The sequence below is a fragment of the Castor canadensis genome, chromosome 4 (assembly GCF_047511655.1).
Source record: "Castor canadensis chromosome 4, mCasCan1.hap1v2, whole genome shotgun sequence".
Taxonomy (NCBI): domain Eukaryota; kingdom Metazoa; phylum Chordata; class Mammalia; order Rodentia; family Castoridae; genus Castor; species Castor canadensis.
In genome coordinates this window covers 75,433,543-75,446,424 of record NC_133389.1, presented here as the reverse complement: position 1 = coordinate 75,446,424, position 12,882 = coordinate 75,433,543, and positions in this window count along the sequence as shown.

Genomic DNA, 12,882 nt, shown 5'->3' with positions numbered 1-12,882 from the left:
TTCCGGAGAAGTTGTTATCACTGTCATTGCTTGAGTGGAGCAATCAGGTTCCCATGAGATGATTACTCTGGCTGCAGGGTGCAGCCTCATCATTACAGGTAATTGTCCTCATTTGGAGGGGTTGACTGCCCTGAAAGTCTCTGCTATTCCTTATGGGAAATTTGAGTCCCTTGTCATAAAGATGTTATCTATCAGCCTTGTCCTTCCTTGATTCCAAGGTGACTGCAGGAGAGAATGTCTCAGAGCAAAGGATAATAGATACAAAATTGAGACAGAAATGCCAAGGGTTTCTCCTGTTTTTAGTTAATTTGCGGCCTGGGGAAGGAGTCAGTGCTTTTCAGCAAAAGCGTTTAAGCTTCTCTTGCATAGTAACAAATTGTATCCATCACCATATCAAAAACACATTGGTTACTAGACTTACTGGTAAAGATTGGTATTTGATGTACTAATAAAGAAGCACAGGTAAAAATCTGTGTACAGATTTTTGAATACATTTTGTTAACAACCATATATAGATAGATAATCTATTCCCATTGGAACTCTATGTATATTATCTTATGTACTTAAGAACATTTTTCTGAAAAGAGTTCATGGGATTGACAAGTGTCAAAGTGGGATCTGTGGCAGATAAAATGTTTAGAACATCTCTGCATTTATACTCTTAAAGACACAGGTTCAGGGTCCTGTAAACTTTGCCCTAAGTCTTACCTGTTTCTTCCAACTTCTATCCATTTAGCTACAACCATGACTCTTCTTCTGACCAGTCTCTTCTAACTGAGGGCTTCTTTGTCCTAACTTTGACTCAACATCTTCCCAAGGCTGCCTGTTTATTTACCACCTGTGCTGGCAGTGCAGTCCAAGTGTAGTGGCCCTGCTCTGGGAGTGGGCCCAGAAGTGACCATAGGGCTTAGACAGGTAGATCAGGGAAAATGTGGCATGGGAAAAGGGACCCAAGAATTTAGGGATAAACACTGTATTAAAAGCACAAACACACTATTTTCTTTGCTGTAAGCTTTACAATCCAGTCCCTCAAATAAACTGTAACATTTTAAAAAAATAATAAAAGAGGAAAAAGAGCAGCCTTTCCCTCTGACCTTCCCACCTGCCCAAATAATTAGTGTCTCCTTGAAACTGAGCAAGGATATCTTAAAGAAAACACTTGTCCTAGTAGGGGGAGGGAGGTAGAACAACCAACCAACCAAACAAAAAGCACTTGGGCACAAAGAAGTATGTTTGTAAAGGAACATACTTACTACAAGGATAGACACATGTCTTAAATGGACTGTTGTGGGCTGGTGTCGAGGGTTCTTGCCTTCATAGGCCAAAGAATTGGCTCATTAGGCAGCTGGTTGACTCATGGGACAACAAGGTCAGCATACAAAGTAGAATTTATTAGAGAAAGAAAAGGCTACAGCTAGAGCAGTGCAGTGGAGCCCGGAAAGTAGTGGCTCCCTGCTCAGCTGAAGGCTGGGGCTTTTCATGGATGCTGTAACTCTGGGTTAGGGTAAGAATTAGGTGGGTTCTTTCCATTGCCCATGGATTTGCGCACATGGGCTCTCTTCAATGAGCTGGTCTGTTTGCCCCTAATCATGGAAACAGCCTTCAGACATCCTATCTATCAGCCCTGTGGTAGATTTATTAGACCATGTATCTCATCCTCAGGAATGCAGATTTATGAGACCATGTGACACCTCAGGATGCAGGGCTCATAGTGCTTTCTGTGAGGGATGGGATACTCACTCATCTGTCCTTTAGGTCCCCAGACCCAACAGAACCATCTGGTGGAACCCATTCTTTGTTTAAAGGGATGCTCAAACATCTATGTCATAATTGTTAGGTAGCAATTAGTTACATTTTTTCCCCCTAGTTCTTCTCACTTTCATCCTTTTATACAAAATTCCTTTCCTAATAAACTTAACTGTTACCTTTACTATGTCTTTGTGTCTTGCTTGAATTCTTTTCCTGCCAAACACAAGAACTGAGTATTTGTCAGCATTATTTTTCTGGTAATATATTTGGTGCCATGACTTGCATACTAGATCTATCACATCTTGACTTGGATCCAATACGTCTAATACATCTGTTTCTGCAAGAAGTAAGAGCTGCCCTCCCTGCCTCTCTTTCTAGGTTAGGGGCATGCACTTTTTTATTTGTATTCTGACTACTTTCTCTTCCTTACCCAATGTTATCTTCTGGCAGCTTAAGGATTCTTCCAGGTGTTGCCTCTGCTCTTCCTCCCAGGTTACAAAGTGCCAGATGCTTCCTTTTCCTACAAGGTGTTCACTTGGATCTCTAGCCTACTTTTTCTGACCTTCAGACTTTATTTTCCCACATGGATTACACCCTTTCTCTGTCCCTATTGTTCCAATCTTTTTGATGGGTCTACTCTTGTCCCTTTTAGACCACTGCCTCAGAGAAAAGCTTATTAACCTGTGGTCCAGGTTTGAGCATCATTCCCAGAATCCAGGAAGGCTGACACAGGGTGGGCCAAGTTCAGGTCAGTGCAGATACTCCTGCCTACCCAACCCATCCAGGCAGGGGTGCAGAGTGACCACACACCCATCCATGGTTCATTTGGAGACCAGATGGCAGGAAAACAAGCAAGGGAGACCTTATCTTTTCTTCTATGCTCCAAACCCAATATTGTCCTAAAAAACTGGAACTTCTTTGACCCTCAGACCCTAAAGGTTGATTCCTCTCAGACATTCAATTTAAAAATTAACAAAATTAGGGAGAAATAAACCAAGCCTTGTATGCACATATGAATAATAAAAGAAAAATGAAAAAAAAAAATAAATGCTAAGAAGTAAGTAGAAAAAAAAAAAAATTAACAAAATTAAACTTAATAGACTTCAGGTAGGCCCAGCCCAGGGACTGTTCCCTCTAAACTTCTTTGTAGCATTTTTTTTTTGGCAGAACTGGGGTTTGAATTCAGGGCTTCACACTTGCTAGGCAGGCACTCTGCACTTGAGCAGCTCCACCAGCCCAGTTTTTTTGGTGTGTTGAGTATTTTTGAGATAGGGTCTTGTGAACTGTTTGCCTGGACTGGAGTCGAACCATGATCCTCCCAAACTCTGCCACCAGAGTAGCTTGGGTTATAGGTGTGAGTCACCAGTGCCCAGCCTCTTTGATGCTTAAATTTGGCAAAAAATGGTCTTAATGGCACTAACCCCGCCTGAACTTCCTGTTGGTCTTCTCTAACATGAGACCAAATCAGACCAACCAGGACATCTTGCCCTGATAATAAGGGAAGATCTACTGGGATATGAGGGACATTTCAAAAACAGTTTTAAAAAGACTAGACTGTTCAGATAAGAGGGGAACTGGAAACTGTCAGATTTCAAATGGAGTCACTTGTGCCCTGATCATCCAAAAGCAATTAAAGCCAAGAGGTTGGGAAGGAGTGACTCATAGGCATGATTACCTGATGCCCAAGCCTGTTTACCTTCCAATTGGACAAAATCTTCCCTTTCCTCTCTATCACTCACTATTTCTATAGCTCCAGGAGAAATCCAGATGCTCCTTATTAAACTTTATATTAATGTTTTAGTCAGGCTTGTTTCCTCATGTCTCCAGGCTAAATTAAAATGATACAACTCAAGGGCTAACTCCACTAAACTCTGAGCATAGCTCCTCCTTAAATACAACTACCACTGGTTATGATCTCCAAGGGACATGCCCTGTTCTACCAGAGCTCCCTGGATCATCCATGACATGGGATTCCAGCTGTCTCCATTGACAGAAAACAATGGATTGTTTTCACACAAGAGATTCCTACAGTAGGCCTGTACCTCATATCAGCAGGAAGTAGCTAATGACTATGACTTTCCATTCTCTAAAAGATTTCAGGGTCTCAAATCCTTGAGTGGGAAGTGTTAGGGAACAATTAGCCATGAGTGATGGATGAGGCAGGATAGTTAGGTGAGGAGGCAGGAAAATTATATTATTTTAATAAACATTTAAAGGGCCAGACTCAGACATTAGAACAAGGAAGTAAAACCTAAAAAGCCAGAACTGCTAGCCCACCTCCTCCCATCTCCTTTTAGATGTTAAATTACAAGGGCCATCCCATTCCAGCGCTTTCTGTATCCAATTTTCTGTCTTTGAGATCTTAACAAGCTCCAAGCTTCCTTGGATGGGTGGAGAATGTCATGTCTAGCAAAGGGAAGTTGTAGGGCACAAGTTTTGTTCCTGTGATTTGGGTGGGCCTAGATGACACCTCCCTGTGTTAGCAGCCATCTTAACCACCCAGATTCATTATCTTTGACCATATGTATTCCTCCAGCTCTCCAAAAGTATAAGACTAAGAGATGGGGAACCACCATTTTGAGTCTGTATTCCCATTTCCTGCATGGGGAGCAGAAAATATTTCTCCCTTTCTCCCCGCCCCCCACTACTCCCTACTCTTATCTGGGTATACTAAGTTCCTTTCCTAATACACTTTACTATTACTTTTACTATATATTTGCGTCTTGCTTGAATTTTTTTCTTGCTAGATGCAAGAAACTGTTATTGGCAATTGTTGTTCTCAAAAGATCTTGGTCCTTGTGCTCCAAATGGAAGAATCCAAGCAGAACACGTGGATGGGGTGAGGGAGAACAGCTTTATTGAAGGAAGGGGAGACACCCATTCTTCCAGGTGAGAGAAGGGAAGAAGAAGGGCTGGGATCTCTTGGTAGGTCATCTTTTTATACCACCTGTGGGCTAGGGGGAGGAGCCCTTGAGCCAAGAAGGAGAGCAGTCCCAGAGTTTACCTAACCTAGCCTGCCTCAAAACGAGATACTTTTCAGCAGTATTTTTCCGATACATAATGACCCAAAGTTAATAAGCAGATCAACCTTGAAATCCCTGGGCCCAACTGATAAAACAGTGTAAAGCAAGAATGATTAAAAGTATCAGATACCCAGGACAAAGGGAAGGATTATCCTAAGGCAAATTTGAGCCAAACCTTCATTCTACTTTTTCACCATAAATATTCCCCTGATGTTAGTTATAATACTCATTGCACCTGTTATCAGATATGCCACATCCATTTCTAGGTTGTATACTATCTTTGCTTTGCTTTGTTTTACTAATAAAGTTTCTTGGTCTCTACCTTGATGTGACCTAAAAATTCTTTTTTTGTGATATCATGAGCTCAGTACCCAAGGACCAGACAGAGGCTTTCTCTCTTTTGGACACCTCCTCCCTGGAACATCACCAATTCAGGTAACAGCTGCTTGGGGGTTCATCCAGGATCGGCCTCATACAGGTGAGGAATTTCTTTTCCTTTTACTCTCTGCTCCTTCTCTCTGTGTAATGATGCCAGGTCTCCCTAGATCTGCTCCTCTCACTCTCACCTGCTTCTTCCTTCTGCATGTGAAGCTACATGTCAGCTTTCCTTAAACTTCTCTCTCCCTCCTGAGATAAAAACCAAACTGCTGCACTCCATAGCTCCACATTCATGAGGTGAAACAGATACTGAGTGTCCCTGACCCTCCTCCTCAAGCCCTGCTGCCTTCCTGGCTAGGGTTTTTGTTAAGCTTTGCTCTCTGCTGCTTCTATATGGAAGCACTTTCCCCGCCCCTCCCCCTCCCCCCTCCCCCAATTCTCTCTCCGAACCTCTGAAGCTGCCTAAACAGCTATGTTTTTTTTTTCTTCTTTCTTTTTTTTTTTTTGTGGGACTGTGCTTCGTGCTTGCAAAGCAGGCACTCTACCACTTGAGCCACACCTCCAGCCTATTTTGTTCTGGTTATTTTGGAGATGATGGTCTCATGAGCTATTTGCCTGGGTAGGCTTCAAACCTTGGTTCTCCCAATCTCAACCTACAGGTAGCTAGGATTACTGGTATGAGCCACCCAGCATCAGCCACTTTTTAAAGAACTCTATATCTAGGTTGTCTTGTCTTGATTTCACTTGGAAGACTGAAGAACAGCTAGCTCCTCTCCTGGGACTCCCCCTGGCTGTAATGCTTCATTGACCTTTGAACTGCACCCTTCCCAGGAAATTTTTCTCCCTAGAAACCAAGGGAAACATGTAGGAATACTATCAAGAGAAAAGTAACTTCTCACCTATGCTGTATGCTTTAAATTATAGATATAGGGATACATCCTGGCATCCTTTAAAATTGTCTCTGCAGGGCTTAGGCATTTATTAAGTTCTCTCCACTGTGATTAAGGAGGATAACTATCAAAGTTTAACAAAGGCAAAACACAAAAACAGCCTTATCCTGACTGCCTGTCTCAAAGCATCTTGTTTAAGTCTCATAAAGAGATGAGTACCCAGGAAATCTCCAGGACACTCAGAGGGATGTCACAGTCTGAGGCAAAGACTTCTCTTACCAGGATTTAATGATTGGAACTCCCTGAGATAAAACTTAAAATTCAAAGGAATGAGTATTCTGAATTTTCTCCTTTGCCCTAGATACAGATATAGGACCAAAAAATTAAGTGGAGATTTTAGCATCCTGAACAATTCCTCTCTTAGTTGTAGGAAAAAGGAAAAATTAGAGGGGGCGGGGGGGGGGGGAAACGGGGGGGGGGGGCATGCACATGCCACTCTCAGGTCTCCTGAGGCCAGCCAGGCACAACTAAAGTCAAAGACTGAAAAAATGGACTAAAATTCTACAGTGTTCTTGCCTCTGCGTGCACTTACTCTGTTCATCAGCTTGAAAACTTTCCCTGCTGTAATTCTGAAATGCAGGCTTAGTTTCCTATCCAACTCTGCCTGTGCTGATCACCTCCTAAAGAATCCACATGCAGCTGTGTTTCCCTGAACCTGAAATGATTCATGCATGTACTTTCATTTTCTTTTTAAAGAGAGCTTGCTTTGGAAATATAATTGTTAATTGTCTGGCTAAGTTCTTTTATTAAGATCATTAGGGAAATTTTTGCATTGGAGTTGCTTAAGTAAAAAACAAAACAAAACATTTTAAAACTGCAGTTACAAAATTAATACGAAAAGATTTTTAGGTTTTGGTGTATTCTCCTTCCTGTCTGCATTTTTTTCGTGCTTGTCCTGAGATAGTTTTGCTATTCAAGGTCATTTTGAAGTTTTGTTCTCTTAGCCAACCTTTAATGGGAATAAAACAATCTGTAACTCCTAGACTCATGTAAACCTCAAAACATATATATATATACGTATATATGTATATATATATATATATAATTTTTTAAAAATCCAAGCAACAATTTACCAAAAGGATCTCAGGAAATGGAGCCATTCCCCAGCCACTCTTCTGAGTAAATAACCAGAATGGCTTGTAAGTAAAGGCTACACAAGGCAACCATGACTTTAATCAAATACCTCTTTTTTTTTTTTTTTGTAAATACAATTTAAAACTCAAAGTAAAAGTTGAAAATAAGAAGGGTCAAATTCAAACATCTCTTAAGGTTAACTATTTTATGCATTTATTCAGTTCTTTTTTTTTTTTTTGATGGTGGTGGTACTGGGGTTTGAACTCAGGGTTTCACACTTGCAAAGCAGGTACTCTACCACTTGAGCCACACTTCCAGTCCATTTTGTTCTGGTTATTTTGGAGATAGGATCTCAAGAACAATTAACCTACGCTGGCCTCAAACCATAATCCTCCTGATCTCAGACTCCCAAGTAGCTAGGATTATAGGCTTGAGCTTGAACCACTGGTGCCTGGCTGTTCTATCTGTTCAAGGGTGATTTTACTTTCTATTTAAGAGTGGAAACAAGAGGCCAGCTCTATTCCCTACAGACTCCCTGGGGACTCTCAGGAAAACAGGTTGCCCCCTGGGAGGCAGGGATGCCCCTCTCACTAAGACCCAGCAATAATGGTATAGGCCAGTGTCATCTATGCTGGATAGACTGGTATTGTCTATCTTTATTGGTTGGTTGAGACTTTATGCCTAGACTAAGGAACAGTTTCTATTCTCTCCTTTGTTTTTCTTACAGATGGACATTGTAACCTGACAGTGATATGAGAGATACTATTAACATTCCTGACAATTCTGCCTTAGGATGTATATGAAAGACTACTTATGATGTATTTTGCTGGTGGAGTAGCTCAAGTGGTAGATCACTTGCTTAGCAAGTGTGAGGCTCTGAGTTTCAGCTCCAGTACCACCAAAATAATAATAATAATAAAATAAAGCAAAGAATTGGGACTTTAAGGGGAAGAAATCAAGGGGAAAAGTTGATTTTATTTTACAATAATGTATAACCAAACTTGATATATTAAACCCCAGCCCCCAGAGTGGGCCTCAGTCCTAGGATGTCAATCACAACTTTGGCTGGTTGTTTGGTTGGTTTTTTTTGGTATTACTGGGAACTCAAGGTTTCATGCTTGCAAAGCAAGCACTCTACCACTGAACCACACCTTCCAATCACAACTTTGGTAATGAAATGAAATGAAATAAGCTCTTTAGACATGAGTCACTCACAGCAGGCTGGTCCTACATAGTACCTACATTGGCTGCTTTTGGCTAAACCCTTTGAATTCATTTAAACTAACTTCTGCCTTTGTCTTATAGGAAATTTGGTTTCTGTAACTTTGTGTGTCAATCAACAGGAAAGGGATATAAGATGCAACGAAACCGGGAGATTGAAAGATACCTATGATAACTTACATAAAATTTATAAGTTCTCTGTCTTAGTGTCCCTTAAAATAAATTCTTGCTGACTAGTCTATTTACAATTATAAACCTCTGGAAAATAGAAATACATTAGGTTAATGTAATTTTGTGTCATTTTATGTACATCTATTAGTCTGTATCTATTAGTCTTAAAACAACACTTGGAAACAGTTAATCTTCCCCTGAAATTAAAAAAAATAATAACTAGCTACCTGTGGCCTTTTAATTTTTACATTTTTAGTCCATTATGTGCATGCTTAATTTGACATTCTTGACATGCTTAATTTAAAGCATTTTTGAGTGTATGTATGTGTGTGTGAGTATCTTTAAGATGATTCATGGACTGGCTGTGTGCCCGTGGCTCATGCCTATAATCCTAGTTACTCAGGAGACAGATCAGGAGGATTGTGGTTTGAAGCTACCCTGGGCAAATAGTTTGTGAGACCCTATCTCAAAAAAAAAATCACAAAAAATGGCTGGTGGAGTGACTCAAGGTGTAGGCCCTGAGTTCAAACCCCAGTATTGCAATACTGCAATCACAGAGGGCTTTGCCTCTGTCTAAAGTATATGGGTTTTTTTTCTTGTTGTCTCATTCAAGAGGTACCTTTCAAGTTCTGGACTAAAGGGGGAAAAAGGGTGCCATTTAAAAAAGTCAAATGACTCTATAGTTGTCTAATTAAAGGCTTGCAAAAGATTCTACAGTTTGGTTAATTAAACAAATGACCTTAATTTATTCTATTCTATTATAAATGTAATTTGGATTCAACTCTCTTTTACAATATATTTGGGTCTACTGCATAGAGAAACAATTTAAAATTGCTTTCTAAGTCTTCTTTAAAAATAAGACTACCGCTGGCAGAGTGGCTCAAGTAGTAAGAGAACCTGCTTAGCAAGTGTGAGGGCCTGAGTTCAAACCCTAGTGCTGCCAAAAAAAAAGAATACATTTAACAATAAAACTACAAATAATTATTTTATGGGGTAAAATTAATTTTGTTAAAATTTAAGAATTTTATGACAGTTGTTTCAAAATAGAAATTTTAAGAGACAAAATTTAAAAAGAGATATAAAAAGGGATGAGGCTGGAGGTGTGGCTCAAGTCATAGAGCACCTGCCTAGCAACCATGAGGCCTTGAGTTCAAACCCTAGTTCCTTAAAACAAAAACAAAACAAAACAGAAACCAAAAAATGTATGCTATGTATTATTTAAAAATTAGAGGGAAAATGGCTTTGGATAAGGAAGATTTTATTAAATATGGGTTTTGTCCTAAAGTAAATGATTGTCCCAACATGAGAAAAAAGGGGAATAAGGACAGACCCAGAGGACCAAAAAAAGTTTCAAAAGTGAGTAGGTCTTTTTTTTTTTTTTCATTTTCTAAAAATTTATTTACTGAGGTTTGAACTCAGGACCTTCACCTTGAGCAAGTATACCAGCCCTTTTTTGTGATTTTTTTTTTTTCAGGTAGGATCTTGTGAACTATTTGCCCAGGCTGGCTTTCAACCACGATCTTCCTGATCTCTGCCTCCTGAGTAGCTAGGATTATAGGCATGAGCCACCAGCACTGGCATGAGTAGGTCTTTATAAGTTAGCTTATAAAAAGTTCAGGTGTGTGATTAGGTTAGCTATAATTAAAAGTTTATCTAGATGATTTTATAAGGTCAAACCTTAATATACTGATGTAAAACTAAAATCTAATCCAATGCTTTCATAAAAATATTGTTCTGTTTTTAATAACGTTTACAAAAATTGATTTGAAGGACATAGACTTTTTTGGGGGTATGGGTGGTACAGGGGTTTGAACTAGTTTAAACTTGCTAGGCAGGCACTCTACCCATGAGCCACTCTGCCAGCCCTGTTTTAAGTTGGTGTTTTTGAGATAGGGTCTTGTGAACTATTTGTCCGGGCTGGTTTTGAACCAGATCCTCCTAATCTCTGCCTCCTGAGTAGCTTGGATTATAGGTGTGAATATGGGTTCCCAGTAAGACTGTGTTTTATCAATAAAATTGCCTATGTTTTCTTGTAATTTTGTAGGGCTTTAGACTACTTGGAAAACTGATTCTCAGCTAAGACCTGGTTCATTTAAATATCTTTCTATGTCAAAGTTTTTTTTTAGTACTTTATAAACAGCTATTATTCTAGGTAATTCTAGTATACCCTATAAGCCTGTGACTCACATGTGTGGAGCTATATGTCTAAGTTTTTTTTTTTTTTTCTTGCAGTACCGAGGTTTGAACTTAGGACTTCACACTTGCTAGGCAAGCACTCTACTACTTGAGCCACTCTGCCAGTCCCATATGTCTAAACTTCATATAAATGTTAAATAAAAACTTACAGAATTTAATGAATATAGGTTTAATATCTACAAAGTGACAAGAGGTGGTCTCGTCTACAAATATGCATTGCACCTTGCCTACATCTATTTGCCTTAACTAAATAAGCATTTTTTAATATATGAGATATAATTGTACACCAAAAAAATCTATTTATGATCACTAATATTATCCCCTAGACTTATAAAGCTTTGATTTTTGTCAGTGCTATAGACCTATTATCCCACAGAACCAAAATTTAGAATTTTTACTTCAAAAGCAAATCAAATATATAAAAATAAAATAAAAACTAAATCAATATATAAAGACATCTGTGTAACTGTGATGCTAATTGTTGCTGACTCCTTTTTTTTTTTCCTTGGTGGGACTGGGGTTTAGACTCAGGGCCTCACACTTGCAGGTGCTTTACCACTTGAGCCACTCCTCCAGCCCTTGCTGACTCCTTTGTATATTAAATGTGTTTATGTTCCCTAAGTATATAAGTCTTCTAAAATGTAAAGCTTAGGAAAACACTTTACCAAAGTTGTGTCCTCCAAACTAAAATTGTTACCAGTGCTAACCTTTTACTGGTGCTCTTAATTGTGTCGTGACTATCACCTTTAAGCAAAGGTGATTAGACACGTACAAACGCTACACTCAACACAGTGCCACTCAGAATTAGACAGTGCCCACCTAGAGAGTACATCTATAAACTAGTACATTCTACCTCATTTAAAATTCATTTATTCTTCTTTTTGGCAGTACTGGGTTTTAAACTTAGGGCCTCGTGCTTGCAAGGCAAGCGTTTTACTACTCAAGCCACAAGTCCAGTCCAAAATTCTGTTATTTTATTTTTTTGGTGGGACTGGGGTTTGAACTCAGAGCTTCATACTTGCAAAGCAGGTGCTGTACCACTTGAGCCACACCTCTAGTCCATTTTTCTCTGGTTATTTTGGAGATGGGGGTCTTTTGAACTATTTGTCTAGGCTGACCTCAAACTTGTAATTTCCCAATCTCAGCCTCCCAAGCAGCTAGGATTATAGGCATGAGCCACCAACACCTGGCTCATTTATTCTTAAGACAAACTCAAATGGGGATATATGTGTGTGTGTGTGTGTAGTAATCTATTAAACATATATATGAATTATGTCATTCTTTATATTAAAATAAAAACTTAAAAGTTTTTATTTTTACAGGCTTTAAGGGGATAACGATGAGATATTAATGCTGCTGTAATGCTTTGAATTAAAATTATTATCCTACAATGCTGTGTGTAATAAAAATAAGTAGACTTCTTGTCAACTGGTAAATATTTTTCCAAAATTCTAACCCTGACTGTTCTGTCTTTCACCATCCACAATTCAGATCCTTCTCCAAATCATTTATAAACCAATTCATGAAAAATGATTCTAGAAGTACTTGTTTTTCAAACTAATTTCTTCAGATATTTGTTCTTATTGGGTTTCATTATGCTTTTTTCCCTTGTAAACACTGCTGCCTGTTGACATTCACAGAGATATAACTTCTAACAAAACAACCTGTACATCATTTTGAGATTCTAGGATGTACACTACAAGACAGACAAAATTTAACTTAAAAAATGGAAGACAGGTAAGCCTACCCTAAGAAGTATTCCTTTTAAACCTCTTACTTGCTTAAATTTGGCAAAAAAGGGTCTTATTGGTACTGAAAACCCAGTAATCACTTCCTCCCAGTGTGGGACCAATCAGACCAAGCGAGACAAAGGTCATCCCAACAACAACAACAAAATATTGCTTTTCCTTATATTATACTGGAAAATATCACTCCACTGGCTCATTATACTGTTTTTTTTTTTTTTTCGGTACTGGGGTTTGAACTCAGGGCCTAAACCTTGGGCCACTCTACCAGTCCTTTTTTGTGAAGAGTTTTTTCCAAATAGGGTCTCGTGAACTATTTGCCTGGGCTGGCTTCAAACCACAATCTTCCTGATTTCTGCCTCCTGAGTAGCTAGG